Raw genomic sequence first — 17882 nt, forward strand, 5'->3', positions numbered from 1 at the left:
GTACACTTAAAACATTTACAGTTGTTGATTTGCATAGATGTGAGTTTGTACAGCTTAACAAAAAGTTAAAGTGAGAATAATGAAAAAGTTATTCATTTTGTTATGGGTCTCTACATTGTATTGATTAGCTGTGTTTTTAGAGAATATATTCTCAAGATTTCCTGAATTATTAAGACCATGTCTCTATTGAACTTTTGGCAAGCATCATATATATTTATATACCAAATATAAGCAATAGTAATTGTTCCTATAAATCCAGCTTCCAGTTCCTATAAATTCAGCTCACTGTCTATTATTTGTTGTTGGTGTAGACACTGAAAAACCACATTAACTTTTAATCCATAAAGACACAATATAAAGAGAAAAAGGCCTTGGGAATAAGGGTAGCTGGAGATTAAATCTTTTTGCCCTTGATTAAATCTTTTGAACTATCAATGTTTACCATGTTGATAAACAGAATATGTCTAATTATAATTACAAGAATTACTCAAGTGCACAATTGCTCATAATAAAATAAAATAGTTGTCAATAATACATAGATATTCACTTGGATATATGTGGAATCTAGAGGTCACAAACTGTTTACATCAATGAATGGGCAATGATTTTCGCATTTTATGAAAAATGAACAAAATAATTATTTCACCTTTGGGATTGTCAGTAACTTAAGACATGCACATACAGACACACTCAGACAAAATCACCAGAAAAACTTGCTGAATTATACCTGCTCACCTAAAAGATTAAGAAATGATGCTAAAGCTAAAGAAAGGATTGAGTTTTGACTGTTATTGAGGTACTGTTAATAGATCAATCATAAGCCTTGGAATCAGACATGAATTATACTTTCTGTTTCAGTTAGCTGTATGCCTTTGGGTAATTTGCCTGACATTCTTGAAGTTCTGTTTTAATATAAGGATAAAGAAATCTATCTTAGAGGCATATTATGAAAAGTAAGTGAAACAATGTGAGAACGATGTCTTGCTTTTTTTGAGGTGAAGAACACAAAATGGATAACTACTCTATATTTGGAGAATAACTAACCTCATTTTCAAATGCTATGTCATTTGTCCTTCCTTACTAATGTATTGATTAAATTTATATCGTGTTTGAAAAAATATTTCAATTATTTTCTAAATTGTACATAATGATAATTTTCAGTGTTTATATCATTGATATAATATGTATGAAAAGTAAGATTTTATTTTTCTAGTTTGAAGTTGTTTGCACATTTATGGTATTGTGAAAAACAAAGCAAATAAACAATCTGACTCTTCAAATCTTGTTCTGACTCCTAAAGAAGTTATTTGGTGAATACAAATCTCCCTGGCATAACAACAAATATATAATCCTTGGATATTTTCGCACTCATTTTGACCATTTTACAATTCTTTATCACATCCAACAGAGGGAAGGGAGGATAGTGCAGTAAAAATGAGACTCCTACTTATCACATATAGGTGTTGATTCCTGAGTCATCTTTTTTAATGATACTTTATACTGTGAAGATACTTTTCTGTAAAAACTGAAATAAACTAAACTTCCCATACATCAGCATTGCCTGGGCTAGGCAAATTCAGCAGTACTTACTTCTACACTGTACACTTAAAACATTTACAGTTGTTGATTTGCATAGATGTGAGTTTGTACAGCTTAACAAAAAGTTAAAGTGAGAATAATGAAAAAGTTATTCATTTTGTTATGGGTCTCTACATTGTATTGATTAGCTGTGTTTTTAGAGAATATATTCTCAAGATTTCCTGAATTATTAAGACCATGTCTCTACTGAACTTTTGGCAAGCATCATATATATTTATATACCAAATATAAGCAATAGTAATTGTTCCTATAAATCCAGCTTCCAGTTCCTATAAATTCAGCTCACTGTCTATTATTTGTTGTTGGTGTAGACACTGAAAAACCACATTAACTTTTAATCCATAAAGACACAATATAAAGAGAAAAAGGCCTTGGGAATAAGGGTAGCTGGAGATTAAATCTTTTTGCCCTTGATTAAATCTTTTGAACTATCAATGTTTACCATGTTGATAAACAGAATATGTCTAATTATAATTACAAGAATTACTCAAGTGCACAATTGCTCATAATAAAATAAAATAGTTGTCAATAATACATAGATATTCACTTGGATATATGTGGAATCTAGAGGTCACAAACTGTTCACATCAATGAATGGGCAATGATTTTCGCATTTTATGAAAAATGAACAAAATAATTATTTCACCTTTGGGATTGTCAGTAACTTAAGACATGCACATACAGACACACTCAGACAAAATCACCAGAAAAACTTGCTGAATTATACCTGCTCACCTGAAAGATTAAGAAATGATGCTAAAGCTAAAGAAAGGATTGAGTTTTGACTGTTATTGAGGTACTGTTAATAGATCAATCATAAGCCTTGGAATCAGACATGAATTATACTTTCTGTTTCAGTTAGCTGTATGCCTTTGGGTAATTTGCCTGACATTCTTGAAGTTCTGTTTTAATATAAGGATAAAGAAATCTATCTTAGAGGCATATTATGAAAAGTAAGTGAAACAATGTGAGAACGATGTCTTGCTTTTTTTGAGGTGAAGAACACAAAATGGATAACTACTCTATATTTGGAGAATAACTAACCTCATTTTCAAATGCTATGTCATTTGTCCTTCCTTACTAATGTATTGATTAAAGTTATATCGTGTTTGAAAAAATATTTCAATTATTTTCTAAATTGTACATAATGACAATTTTCAGTGTTTATATCATTGATATAATATGTATGAAAAGTAAGATTTTATTTTTCTAGTTTGAAGTTGTTTGCACATTTATGGTATTGTGAAAAACAAAGCAAATAAACAATCTGACTCTTCAAATCTTGTTCTGACTCCTAAAGAAGTTATTTGGTGAATACAAATCTCCCTGGCATAACAACAAATATATAATCCTTGGATATTTTAGGAGTTGTGTTTATAACTAACTTCTTTCATTTTTTTCAGTAAAATTCAACTTAAAAAGAAGGTGGTGTCTAAATGTGGCTTTGTCTAAGTACTGTAGATTTTAAATTGCAGAATATGATCCATATAGTAATGAAAATTACCTTTAATGCTTTTCCAGGTTAACAGTATTATAGCAATAAATTAGCTATTTAATTTTAAACTACATATTAAATAATATTTTTTGAACCTCTACTAAGTGTGAATATTTAAATGACATGACCATGTCCACACACAATTTAGTATTTTTATAAAGTTACAATACTTACCCAATCCTATCTAAATAAAGCAAGAGTCTATGAAAAATACTAAATAAAATGTAACAATCTAATAACAAAAAAGTGGGTTCTATACATTATCACACCAATATAATATTTAACATGCTCGATATATATATATATATATATATATATATATATCAAAGTCAACATAATATATTTAAGGTAAAAATTGGTATGGGAGTAACATATAACCTGAAAAATCACAACCACGGCAAAAAACAGATTCCTGTTAGACAAAGTTCTTTTAAATTACATTGTTGTGATAAAGCAGATTAACTCAAAAAAAGAGATGTTGGCTGACCACTCTACGTATTGTATAAGGGACTAAATATCTCAGGCATTCTGGCAGTGGCTTTTCATAAGTGCCAGCTGAGCTAAATTTGCTAAATGCAAAACTCTCTAGGTAACAAAACACAGAAGCAATGTGAGCTGGCTTTTGCTTGCAATAATTCCAAAGTATGGCACATACTTCTGGAAAATGCAGAACTATGGCTTGCAAGCTGGGTTCACACAGGATGTTAACCTTGCTATGCATCACTGTAGGATTTGCAGTTTTTAGATTTCAGTCTGAATTACATAGGAAATGAGGTTGGGTACATCATTATTCATTGGCATAATCACACCTTGCTCTTCAGAGACAGCAACGATATATAGGGTGGTGTTTTTCAAACTTAGATATGCATAAAAATTACCTGGGGATCTTGTTAAAAAGTAGATTTTGATTCATCAGTCTGAAAAAGGTCCTGAGATTCTGCATGTGTACAAATTAGGTGATACTTATGCCATGGTCTAAGGTTCTTGCTTTGTGTATCGAAAATATTGAACAGTACTGTTCAAGGAAATATAATGAGAGCCAGATTATATAGTTTTAAAATTTCTGATATTCACATTAAGCAATCTTTTTAAAAGGTGCAATTAATTTTAGTAGGTTTTTTTTTATTAAAACAAATATATCGGCAATATCATTTTAGCATATAATCAATATATAATCAATAATCTTTGATTATGAGATATTTTACATTCTTTTGTTAGTATCATCATCAAATCTAGTGTGTTTTATACTAGGAGACATCAAAATTTGTACTAGCCACATTTCGAGTGCTCGATAACTATATGTGGCCAGTGGTTATCAGAGAAATGAAATAATCCAGAGAAGGCTCCTAAAGCCTAGATCAGACCACTAGAGATCATGAAACAGGAGAATGAGAGAAAGAACCAAAGTAGGAGTAAAAGCATCAACAGAAGGAATGAAAATAAGTTCTCTCACCAAATATTTTTTTCAATGTTTACAATATTTCAGACACTGTGCTGGCAGTGGGATTATAACAGTGAACAAGAATAATACACTTTCTGTTATCAGGGCTTTTGAAGAAAATGAACAGGAAGAAAGGATGGGAGTTAGGAATCAAACAGTGGTAAAAATCTGTGCTTAAATAATTAACCGTTCCAGGCAAATGAAGGGAGAGTTAATGAAGAAAAGCATTCAGAGCATCTGGCAATATGCAGTGAGAATGTCAGAGCTCAGTTACATAATAGTTTTATGCTAATGTCCTCAAACTGAGGAAATCAACGTTTCTCATGACCACAGCATTAGAGAAAATATAGATTTGACTATATGTACAGAGACACTGAGAATGAATTTAGCTATTATAAGTTTTCGTTTTAAAAAGGAAGTATCGTAACTCCATAGCAATGTTGATGCCATTGGCAGGTAGTAGGTCTGATTATTTTAGAACATGTATCACTTCTTTCAATTTACAGCGCCCTCTTAATTAGAATAGAGCTTTTCTAACCAGTAGCAGTAGTCTACGTCATTGCACTTTTCTCTTTTGGTAAATATTTCTTTCTTTCAGTAATGCTCCTTAGTTTCCTCCTATACCTCTAGCTATTCCTTTTCACTTTCCTCCCTTCTGTCCTCTTTCCATAGCCAGACTCTAATTGCAACTATCCCATTTCCCATAGACTGGTCCTGATTCTCCTTTTCTTTATACAGAATCTCCCTTTGGCATCTTGCTGGGGCCCATATCTAGCAATATCCACCAAACTTACAACTTGTAGCCAGATTTCCTTTTTTCTCTGAGCTTCCATGTGACTATTTAAAATTTCTTCTTGACTGTATACCTGGCATCTCATATTTCACATACCATGAAAATAATTCTTTATTATTCTTATTTCTACTTCTTTCTTAGTCTTTCTTTCTCAATAAATAGCATCTGTGTCTACACAATTGCTCAGACTAGAAAAGTGGAAATCATCCATGATTTCTTTCTTTTCCTTTCCATATCCAACCCATCATCAAATTCTATTGATTTTAAATGCAAATATATATTTTAAACATGTCCACTTCTCTCCAGCTCCATTACAAACACTTTAGTCCAAATCATAATAATTTCGCACCTAAACTACAGTGATGGCTTTCATTCCTGCTTCCCTACAATTTATTGTTCACATTGCAGTTAGAATTTTCTCTATAAAAGTCAAATCGGATAATATATGCTTAAGGTTCTTTAGAGGATGTCCACTTCACTAAGAACAAAATCCAAATTTTTACAAAAGCATAAAGTGCTTCAAAGATCTGGCCCCAGCCTACCTCTTCATCTCATCTCTTAGTAAGCCCACCATCACAATATGAATTATGTTAATTTCTTTTCTGTTTCTGGAAATCACCAAGTTCTTTCTGAATCAGGAGCCTTTGCATTTCCTGTTTCTGCTATGCAGAATGTTCCCTTCTCCACTCTTTTCATGTTTGACTCCTTTATGTCATTCAGTTTTTATATCCTTGAGAAAGCACCTATCATACTATGCAGATCAGCATTATCACTACTTCTCCTGTTAATTACACTTTCACAGATCACCTATTTATTTCCCTCAATGTTTGTTTGTATTTCAATATATTATCTTCTGTATTTATTTGCTTACTTTTTAGTATTCTGATTTTTGTAATAGATAAGTTTTCCAGAGCCTGGCACATATAGATGTACTATAAATATTTATTGATTGCTGAATGGATTGCATAAGAACTGAGTTCTACTCTCACATCTGCTACCTACAAAGTGTACTTTAGTCAGTCATGGATGCTAACCTGTGAATCTCTTTCTTCATGAATAAAATACGCATCATAATATGGGTTCCCCACTTTAATGTAAGATTTCCAATTTTATGAATTTAGAAAATGGATAAAACAGGTAATTAATAGTGATACTATTTATTTATTTACTATACTGATTTATTTACTATAAAACATTCATTCCAACTGGCTAATATATCCATGAAATCACTCAGCTGTGCTGAAACAACAATTCTGGAAGAGTCAGCAATAGACATCAATTCAATTTTGTCTGCTAATACAGGGAGAAGTATAGAAATAATACTAAAGGACAGATTTTGAACTTTCATAATTGTGTTTTGCTTTGCTAATATTAGATTGCCTTGCAGTCTCTGAGCATAGGCAAGTTGGGAAATGGTGATAAGTAAGCCAGAAATGCACTCCATGTTCAGGGAAAAATATCTTAGAACTAAAATTAAAACGGATCATGAAAAAAATGTATGTATATAATTAAGACCTGACTACACTCATGTATTACAATATTGTTAAAAACACAACACAAGCTACAGTTGTACTGATGTTTATGTATTCTTCTGTCTCTATAACTCACTATCCATGAAATGATAGGTAAAGGTATATGTATTTTATGTTATTATAAAAAAGGATTTAAATTGTAGTGTGAATTTCTTTATTAAAAATGCTATTCCTTGTTTTTGTGCATGGTTGCAAATCTGTACTTTAATCCATGTCTATTCTTTATGTCCACAGGGAGATTTGTTATGTTAATTTTCCTTTTTACATTATCAGATCAGTAGTTATTATGACTAAATTGAAATATTCTTAGTGTCTTCTAAATGATCAATACTTCAAGATTGTGTGGAAGAATCAAAGTATAGTAATCAAAAGAATACTCTGTGTTTATATATTTGTAAATTTTGATGAATCAGGTAGCAAAATAATTGACTAAAGCTTGGCTTAAGACAACAGTTATATGTGGTTCATGAGTAAAAACACAAACATCTTGCATTGTATCAAGGCCATCTACACCTCAGGGAGCAGAAGAGGAAGGTAGAGTTCCTGCTATTAGAGCTCTCCATAATCCATTCTTATATATTAACTTTGCATAATCTAGATATTATTCAATTTTGATAATGATAATTTGTAACCTAGATGTGTACATCCACTCTCTTGATATGCTGTTATGTCATCAGTTGGGAAACTGATTGTAAGCAAGTTTTTAGTAATAATAGTGTAGTGATTGTAAAAAGTATTTAACTAGTAAAATAAGTTCATAGAAATGTCCTCACATGACAAAATGAAAAGATGAGAGAAAGGATTGTTCACTACTAGTTTGCAACCTACAAGAACTAATACTGATGTAGCCACTAGACTTGATAAGACTGCATTATAATTCCCTCTTCAAGATAATTTTTAACCAAGATTCTCATGGGCTATTCCTAAAGGTTAGGAAATTGAATGCTGAAGCATCCTGTTATGATTAAATTCTCAAAGCCAGTTTGAAAACAAACACTATACTGTAATACAATCAATTTCACGTTACAGAAATATTTTATTCTATTCACTCAATACATTAAGTTGTATAAATATTATGAGTCAGTTATTAATCAACACCTCTTACAAGCAGTGTCTACACTGTGTATTATGGTTTCCAGTGATTTTTTAAAAAATAAATTTAGTATTTTAAACAATGATTGAATTTACTAAAATGAAAATATCTTAACATTATAAAATGAATTTATCTACCTTCACACCTCACATTGGTATTGTTACTCTTAATCTTCCTCCATTTGTTCCAGTCAAAAATTAATTCATTGGCATATAAAAAAATTTCTTCTTCTTTATAAACAAATAAGTAAATAAATAATAAATTAATTAATTAAATAATCTACACAACTGCTATGAAACTGGATTCTCTTCAGCGATGTTGACTTATGACTTAAGGTGTTTAAAGCAATGAACATAATGGTTTCTACATAGTTATTCCAGAAATGTCAATTATATGATGATTTTTCTTGTCTTATAAGAGCATGGGATCCAAATCCAACTGCTTCCTGATACATTCTCATTGTTTCTCTTCTACCCAAATGTCATGGTATATAGGGAAACCTAGGGAAGACGAGTCTTCTTACTTCACAAAGGAAAGAATAACTATTTTTCCTGATAAAGTTAGAAAATGAAGATCAATAAAATCTCTAATTATATCACTAAATAATATCCCTAAATACTAGAGTAATAGGCACATTCATGCTTAAGTTACTCTTGAATACAGACATATTTTTCATTGACCTGAGGCCAACCTGCATTGTAATAATGTATTATCCATGTTATTCATAAACCATGTTATATGTTAATTTATTTATATTTCCCAAATTAATAAAATATTTTACTCTTTGTTCTATATTTTTAAAATATTTTATTAAAATGTGTCCTTATTAATTCAAATACTAGTATTTTTAAGTTACTTAACCATATCTTTATTACTTCCATGCTATTATCTAGGACTTGATTGCAAAACAACTGAACTAATATGTCACTATTTTTGTATAATGTGCCTACATCCAGGCATTTCAAACCTAACATATTCATTTAAATTCTTCAATGGTTAATCAAGAGAAAACATATTATGAGAATGGTGCCTGCAAATATTTATTCTTAAAACACATCATTTTTGTGCTACTTACTTAGTTTAAGGCTTTAACAATAGACACACACATACACACACATACATATAACATATATACACACACATATATATGTTACTAATTATCTGTCATAGCAATATACAGTATAGAAAGGGGTACTTTCTCAATATCACATGCACTGTAATATGAAATGGGAATTATTGGTAAATATTTTCTCATTATCAATGAATGATTCCTTGTCCATTATTGAATTGTAGTTCAGTTCCTGGTTAAACAGAAATATTTGGAAGTAATACTTTCAGTTGGCTTTATACCATTGCACTAATAGAATTTATCAAAATTATTTCTAAAACATTGTTTCTCACTAATTGCTATTTTTAAGACTAATATCAAAGTAATTTCCAAAATTAAGGTCTTTATCATATTATCATATTCATAAGACATGCTTTTCAGTATTTATGTGTTCAAAAAAAGGCCAAATAGCCTTATTTTAGTTTTAGCTAATCCAGTTTCACGGATATCATAAAATATAAAAAAAAACCCAGTATTTATTAAACAATCTATTGCATTCTATCTAAATATATGAAAAATCAGATATTTATTAAAAGATACATATATCTTTATATTTGGGTGATATGGGAGATTGAATAAGGATAGACTGAATGAGAACACTTATTGCTATTAAGTGTGAAAATCTTCTTCTGAAGGGACTACAATTTGTGTTAGGTGACCCATAACTTTGTGGGTTACTGAATCTCAGCTGCCAGTACATCTTTGCACTACACTGCATTCTTACTCAAGGTTAACAATATTTCTTATTCGTACACTTTCTGATTACATAATACTGAGACATTAAAAAAAAAAAAAGATTTCAAACTAATCTCAACTCTGCTAAAAATGAAAGAATTGACTAAAATTCTATTTTATTTTTTGTTAGTCTTGAAATTCTGAGTAATTGAAATTGGGATTAAAAATACCTGACTTAGAATACATCTTTTTTTGTAGTAAGAGGATTTTAAAACTATTTTATGTTTCAAAGTATATTGGGACAGTATTGTCTTCTCAGGCTCCCATGTTTCTTTCAAAAGGAAATAAGTTCTATTGGTGCTAGGAAAAGTAGCATTTGCTACTGGAGAAAATAATTGTTAATAATTCAATTATCCTATGTCAAAACACATTGAAAGCCACAGTATGGAATTAAAATAAGAAAACTGGTACACATACCAATTCCTACTGGGAGTCCATAGGCAATATACTTTCTCCTTTTTGTGTCTCATACTGTTGTGGTGAAGGCTAAATTAGTGAATGCATGTAAATCTTTTAGAACAGAGCCTGGTACATATAGGTACTCAATAAATGTTAGCTATATTATTATTATTATTGATTCCATCTAGGAGAATTAATTATACCAAATTTCCACTAAGACCTCATTATATACTACAGATCCCAAGAACATTCTCTTAATTATAATAATTACCATAAAATTTTTATCATTAATTAAATATTAAAATTTCATCCAAGATGGCGTTAATGTTTTTTTATATCTAATAAAGTTGTTATACAGTCAAAATTGTTTATCTATAGTTGTATTGGTCATGTTGTGGGTTATTTATGAAGTTTTAAACTTAGGCTGACTTCTGCTTGACATGACACTTCAAATCTATCTCTCACTGCTTTTAGTTGGCATATTTAGGAGAATTCAAAGTAATTTTGATATTATTCTCACTGAAAGCAGAATTCAAGCAAACATGTTGTTATAACTACACACCAATATAAATGACTTGAGTATTAGCTATGTCACCAATGCCCGCTATTAGTTTGAATAATCAAGAGTTCAGTGTAATAGAAAACAGTTATATCCAATATGGATTTTTATTTTTAACACATGGAAAAGAATCCAAATATGATATGGTCTAACATTAAAAAACAAATGTTTTCTTTGGGTGATTGCTTTACATTGAATATATATATTTAATGAGCATATTTTCATTTACAGGAACATACATTTTTTTTAATCTTACAAGTTTCTTACTATGCTAAGTGAAAAAATCCATTCAAAAAGACCACATATTGTATGGTTTTATTTATATGAAAAATTCAGTGGTTGAATAGCTTTGGGGAACTGGACTAGGGGAGATGAAGACTGACTGTTAATGGGCATAGAGTTTCATTGTAGGTTGATGAAAGTGTTCTAAAATTAGAAAGTGGCAATGGTTGCATATTTGTGTGACTCTATCAAAACCATTGAATTAGTAATTTAAATGACTGTATTCTGTGGTATACAAGTTATATATCAATAAAGAGGCTTAAAAAAACTAGTTTCTTAAGAGAACTTATTTTCAATGCCAAAGAAAACAAATAACTATTATGAAGAAAGCCTAAAAAGGAATCTTTTAAAATGCTTCATTAGTCAAATATTATGACAAAATAAAATCCATTATCATCACCAATATATTTGTCCACATTATACTGTAATGACTATGTATAATTTCACTGATTTAAAAAAAAATAGAATTGTGATGCCACCAATAAAACTTATCATGAAAGTTAAAATTTCAGCAATATTTTCCACTTCATAAATGGTTTGTTTCAACTAAAAAAATTCCATCAACAGTCTTAATCTTTCTTGTGAATGTAGGAAAGCACAAATTATGTGTGTCATTTGCATGTCCAAATGGAGTAAAAACAACTATTATTCATTATGTATTATGGTTATTCAGCTTTTCTTTTTGAAATTATCTTTGCTAGAACCAGAATGAAGTAGGTGGCATAAAGTAAAAGAGTTGTGAGGTATGGAAATTGAGAAACCAAATAGAAATGAAGGAGAACAAAGGCCCCATTCCATTTCACTCCAAAGAGAATACAGACTACATATGTATAACAAATACACAGACACAGACACACATACACACACACACACACACACACACACGCACACACACACACACACACACATACACACACACAAGCCATGCCCAGGATATTCTAACCTCTTTTCTAAACTCTCATAATTTATTTAGTGTTACGCTAGTAACAAGTGTTATGCCTTGTTATTGACATAATTTTCAAAACAAGCTAAAGAACCATGGGCCCAGAGCCTTGTGTTCAGTTCTGTCTCCACACAGAATGATTATGACAGGCATGCACATAGTGCTTACCACATACCAGGCACTGTTCTCTCTGTTTTATATATGATAAATTATTCACATTACATTGTGAAATAGATTCTATTACTACGTACATTTTAAATATAAAAACTGAGGCCCTAAGAAGTTGAAACAACTTGCCGAACAGCAAGTGGTGAATCCAGGATTGAAACTCTGGTATCCTGACAGTACATTCTCTGCTCTCAAACACTGCACAGCTTCTCCAGTTTTGCTCCACTGTTTCTTCTATAACAATGTATTACTGAGTAAATAACATTTTTGAAGAACAAAATATCTTTGTTTTTTACAAAGCTTAGAAACATCATTAGGGACCAACCTTTATCGAAGTGAGCATTAAAATGGCATAGCTAAACTAGTATCAGAAAATTTTATGTCCTAAATAATTCATTCTAAGTAACATTTCATTGGGCTGTATTAGGTTATGAAAACGGAACAAAACATTCTGACTTCAGTTACTTTTGATCCTTTGCATGATTCTCTCTATGGAGTTTAGTAAAAATAACTTCTTAGGGTATTCCATTAAACCAAGTGGAGAGACAGAATAAATTATTTCCAAGAAAATTCCAAATCTAAAATTCTAGGATTTATGTTTTTTTGTAAGTACAGAAACTATTGGACATCACTCAGAACAGTACTTCAAAATGATTTTATAAAATTTATTTTTAATTATATTTTGAGATCAGAGCTTTCCCAGTAATTTAAAAAATTGTTCCCATAAAATTCTATTTAAAGTATTTAATTTAGTCAATAATCTGAAGTTTAGTTTAACTAAAGTTTCCAAAATGGTATAATCTGACATGGGCAGCACAATAAGAAGTAACCATATCTCGTTAGGGAATTCTCCGTACCATCTCTATATATCTCAAAGGTAAAGGTTATATGCTATATAGAAAAATCAGAAGTTATGAAATCAGGTAAAGAATGTTTTTAATACTAACACTACCAGTGCATATAAAGCAGCCTTTGCATATTGATTTCCTAATCTGGAAAGAAAGTATAATCATAGGTAGCTCATAGAACTATTAGAAAGACAATTATAAGTTAAATGATTATTTCCTTCTTTAACTTTGAGACAAGAAGTGAATAAATAGAGCTTGTTTTCTCTCTGACTTTCTTTCACTACTTTTATTCCACACTTAAATTTAATTAATATCTATTGATAATCCAAGAATAAAATGTTCATTCATTTTTTTTTTTTTTTAATTTTTCTTTTTTAGGCAAGGCAACTCTTGGTTGACCTCACGGATTGCAAGGACCTTGTCAGCTTACAATCCCTTATTTTTTATTTTTTTACACCTACAGCACATGGTCTTCCTAGGTGGTCTCCCATCCAAGTACTAAACAGGCCTGATCTTGCTTAGCTTCCGAGATCAGACGAGATTGGGCTTGTTCAGGGTGGTATGGCTGTAGCATTCATTTACTCATTCATCCACTCGATTATTTATTCATTCATCTGGGTAGACTTTATTTTATGCCAATTACTTTCCAAGACATTTAATCATCCTGCCAAAATTTACCCAAGAAGAGACAGCCTGAATAAGTCTAAGGCTATTAAATAAATTGAATCAGTAATTAATAAACTTCCAAAACAGAAAGTACAAAGCCCAGATAGAGTCACTGGTGAATTCTACCAAATATTTAAGTTAGAATATATATAAATTCTCTAAAATCTCTTTCAGAGAATAGAAGCAGAAGGAATGCTTCTTAACTCATTTTATTATCTTAATACCAAAACAAAGACATTAAAAGAAAACTACCAACTAATATCTCTCATGAACATAAATACAAAAAACTTCAACAAAGTATCAGCCAATAGAGTCCAACAATGTATGAAAAAATTATACATTATGACCAAGTTGGATTCATGCCAGTTATCCAAGGCTGTTTCAACCTTCATAAATCAATTAATGCATTCTATCACATTAACAGAGTGAAAAAGAAAAATGGCATGATTATATCAATATATTCAGAAAAAGCAATTTAAAAAGTCCAACATTTATTTATGATGAAAACTCTCAGTAAACTAGGAATACAGGGAACTTTCTCAACTTGACAAAAAAACTATCTACAATAAACCTATGGTTAACATATTTAAAGATGAGAAACTTGAAGCTTTTCCACTAAGACTAGGTACAAGGCACAAATGTCTCCTCTATCACTTTTTTTCAACATTGTACTGGAAGTTCCAGCTAATGCAAAAAAAGACAGGAGAAGGGAATGAAAGGCATACAGATTGGGCAGGAAGAAATCAAGATCATTGTTTAAAGATGATCATCCATCTAAAAAAATTCCCAAAGAATTAACCAAAACACTGCTGGAATTATAAGTGATTATAGCAGTGTTGCAGGTTATAAGGTTATTATACAGAAGTCAACCTTGTTCCTATATACCTGCACTGACCAAGTGGAATTTGAAATTAATAATACAATATCATTAACATTAGCACCCCGCAAAAAATGAAATATATTGATATAAATCTCACAAAATGTGTACAAGATCCATGAGAAAAACTACAAAGCTTTGATGAAAGAGATCAAAGCAGAATGAATAAATGGAGATATTTCATATTCATGAATAGAATACAACATAGTCAAAATGTCAGTTCATTCCAACTTACCTACAGATTCATTGCAATCTCAATCAAAATCTCAGTAAGTTATTTTATGGTTATTGACAAACTGATTCCACAGTTTATATGAAGAGGCTAAAGACCCAGAAAAGCCAACACAATATTGAAGGACAAGAACAAAGTTAGAGGACTGATGCTACCAATTTTAAGACTTATTATAAAGTTACGGAAATCTAGACAATGTGGCTTTGGTGGAAAAAAAAAGGGAAATTGATCGATGGAACAGAATAGAGAACCCAGAAATAGGCCCAATAAATAGTCATATGATCTCTGACAAAAGAAGAAAAGCGATACAATGGTGTTGAAACCACTGGACATCCACATGCAAAAAAAAAAAGAAAAAAGAAAAAAGAAAAAAAAATCTAGACACAGACCTAACACCCTTCTCAAAAATTAATTCAAAATGGATCACAGATTCAAATGTAAAATACAAAACTATAAAACTTAGATGACTTTGGGCATGGCAATGACTCTTTAGGTACAACACAATAACAAAGGTATTATTCATGAAAGAAATAATAAATAAGCTTTAAATTTAATAAACATTAAATTGAAAAACTTCAGCTCTGAGAAAGACATGGTCAAGTGAATGAGTAGACAAGCCACAGCCTGAGAGAAAATATTTGCAAAAGTCACATTTGATAAAGAACTGTTATCCAAAATATACAATCAACTAATAAAACTCAACAATAATAAAGCTAACAACTCAATTAAAAAAATGGACCACAGGTCTTAACAGATATCTCACCAAAGAAGATATACATATGGCAAATAAGAATATGATGTCATATGTCATCAGAGTAATGTAATTAAAACAACAATGCGATACCACTACACACCTATTAAAATGACCAAAACTCAGAACACTGACAACATCAAATGCTGATAAGAACATAGAGCAAAAGAAACTCTCATTAATTGCTGGCAGGAATGCAGAACTGTAGAGTCACTTTGGAAAACAGTTTTGTGGTTTCCTACAAAACTAAACACACTGTTACCAAACAATTCTTTTGGGTAATAATGGTAATAAAGGGTAATAATGTTTTCTGCACTAATTTACATTGGGACAAGAGGTAGTCTCTCTATTTAGGTGGCCTAATAGCCTAGCTTTGGGGCTCCAAACTGTGTTACTAAACTAATTCAGAAGCAAGACATGCAATGTAGAAAGTAATGATGTAGAGTTGAAAACCAGGTTTGTCATCGAATGGTGATTCTACTTCTATATCAGAGCCTGGAATTTTACCAACTAATTTAATTTTGCCAACCCTATGTTTGTTGATCTGTAAAATGGAGATGGTAACCAATTCAGAGGTTGTTGTGTAAATTAGGAAAATTATGAATAGAAACAGAGAATGACACTATAAGAGCCTAATGAATATCTGCTATAGTTTTATCACTGAGCTCTGCTTCTCACATTGAATTTTACACATCAAATTTTTTCTATGCAAAGAGGGTATTGAGAAATTATTCACCACACCATTCACCACACCACATCACATGCCTGATGCTATTTTAGATGCTCTATATGACATACACACAGGGTCTCTGACATCAAGATGCTTACATTTATAATAAGTAGGAGTTAAGCAAATAATCTCAAGATATGATATAGTGTTAACAAAGATGCATCCTATAACTCTTATCATCATTCAAAAAATGAGAAATTACTTCTGAGTGGAATGGCCAGAGAAGACTTCAAGAAGAATTCATACTGTACACAGAAAAAAATTTTTTGAAGCCATCTAAATGGCTCTCTCTTGTTTATACACATTCTTCTCCCTGCACATTTTCCCAGATATTTCCATAACTCTGAGTGTAACAGAGATAATTAATTACAGAATTTGAAACATATCCAACTGCTATTTTCATTATGTAAATAAAATGCATCCCAATTGAATTTGAATTATGTTAAAACTCAAAAAGTACTTGAGAGTGAGTCTTAAAATCAAGTAATATGTAATAGAGTGCTCTCTTCTAATTTCCAAAGATGAACTATACTTTTTTATTAACAAATAAATAATATTTATAAACAATAGTAAATATATCTAAAATCCATATATAGCCAAGATTAAGTATGGTTAATAAATAAATACTTTTTAACTAAATATAAAATTTTTCTAATTTATCTTAATTTTGAAAATATTTGAATTTTACAAGGAACTATTTAAAATTTTTATTTAAATAAAAAATTGACTGACACCTTATATTCATTTTTGTATTTTATAATTATTTGACAGGATCACTTCTATGATTTAAAATCAATCCAAGCAAATGGCAAACTAAGGTTAATTAGTTTGCTTAATCTACTAGAATTCATTTTGCCCCCAGATGTAATCAAATTTAGACATTAATTCAAGGGAGATGCTTTACATTTAAAACATTATCTTGAGCATATTGACCAACTGTATTAAGTTGTTGCCTAAAGTGGGAAGACATTCTGAATTGTCAGTAGGATTCATCATTAGACTGCTTGGGTTAGACTACAGTTATTACTTCTGAGCTATGTCAATCAAGGAGAGTTACATAATCTCTAATACCTCAATTTGTTGTCTTAAAATGGGCATAATAATAGTGTCAATATCAGAGCATATTTGTAATCATTAAATTGCTTTAAACAATATCTGATACATAAGCTATTCATTAAAGTTAGCTCGAATTATTACCTATGCTTTCAAAAGGGAAAGACACAGAGTCCACTGAAATCTGAGTGGAAGATAGCATAATATGAATCATGAGCTTAAAATTTTATCCAAATTCTATTTGTCTAATATTTAAGTGAAAGGCTTTGTCCTCTGTGAGGTCCACCCCATCCCTTTTGGTCAAAGTGATTACACTTCACCTAAACTCACAGCAAGTATTATCATACCACTTATATGGCTTATAAAGCAATTAATTTTAATATCTTGCATTTTTCTTATACTATAACTTGACATCACACCTGCAGGCTTTGTCTCCCCAGTTTAGTGAACTCTTGCTCTGTATTTCCTGCTATATTCAATAGTACTTGGTAGAGTACCTTATATAGAGTAGAAATTCATGACTTCTTCAGATACAGATTTTTATAACTTATAATCAGAGTTTCCTACTGAATTTTTCA

At 30.6% G+C, this 17882-nt stretch overlaps 1 protein-coding gene and 1 pseudogene across 2 annotated transcripts in view; both read right to left on the bottom strand.

Moving 5' to 3' along the window:
• The window catches only part of GRID2 (glutamate ionotropic receptor delta type subunit 2), a 1302586-nt gene that overhangs the window by 737879 nt on the left and 546825 nt on the right, over nt 1-17882 (bottom strand). The window lies entirely within an intron of this gene.
• Nucleotides 13450-13568, bottom strand: LOC111737296 (annotated as a pseudogene).

This window comes from Pteropus vampyrus, unplaced genomic scaffold (assembly GCF_000151845.1).
Source record: "Pteropus vampyrus isolate Shadow unplaced genomic scaffold, Pvam_2.0 Scaffold25, whole genome shotgun sequence".
In the NCBI taxonomy this organism is placed as follows: Eukaryota; Metazoa; Chordata; class Mammalia; order Chiroptera; family Pteropodidae; genus Pteropus; species Pteropus vampyrus.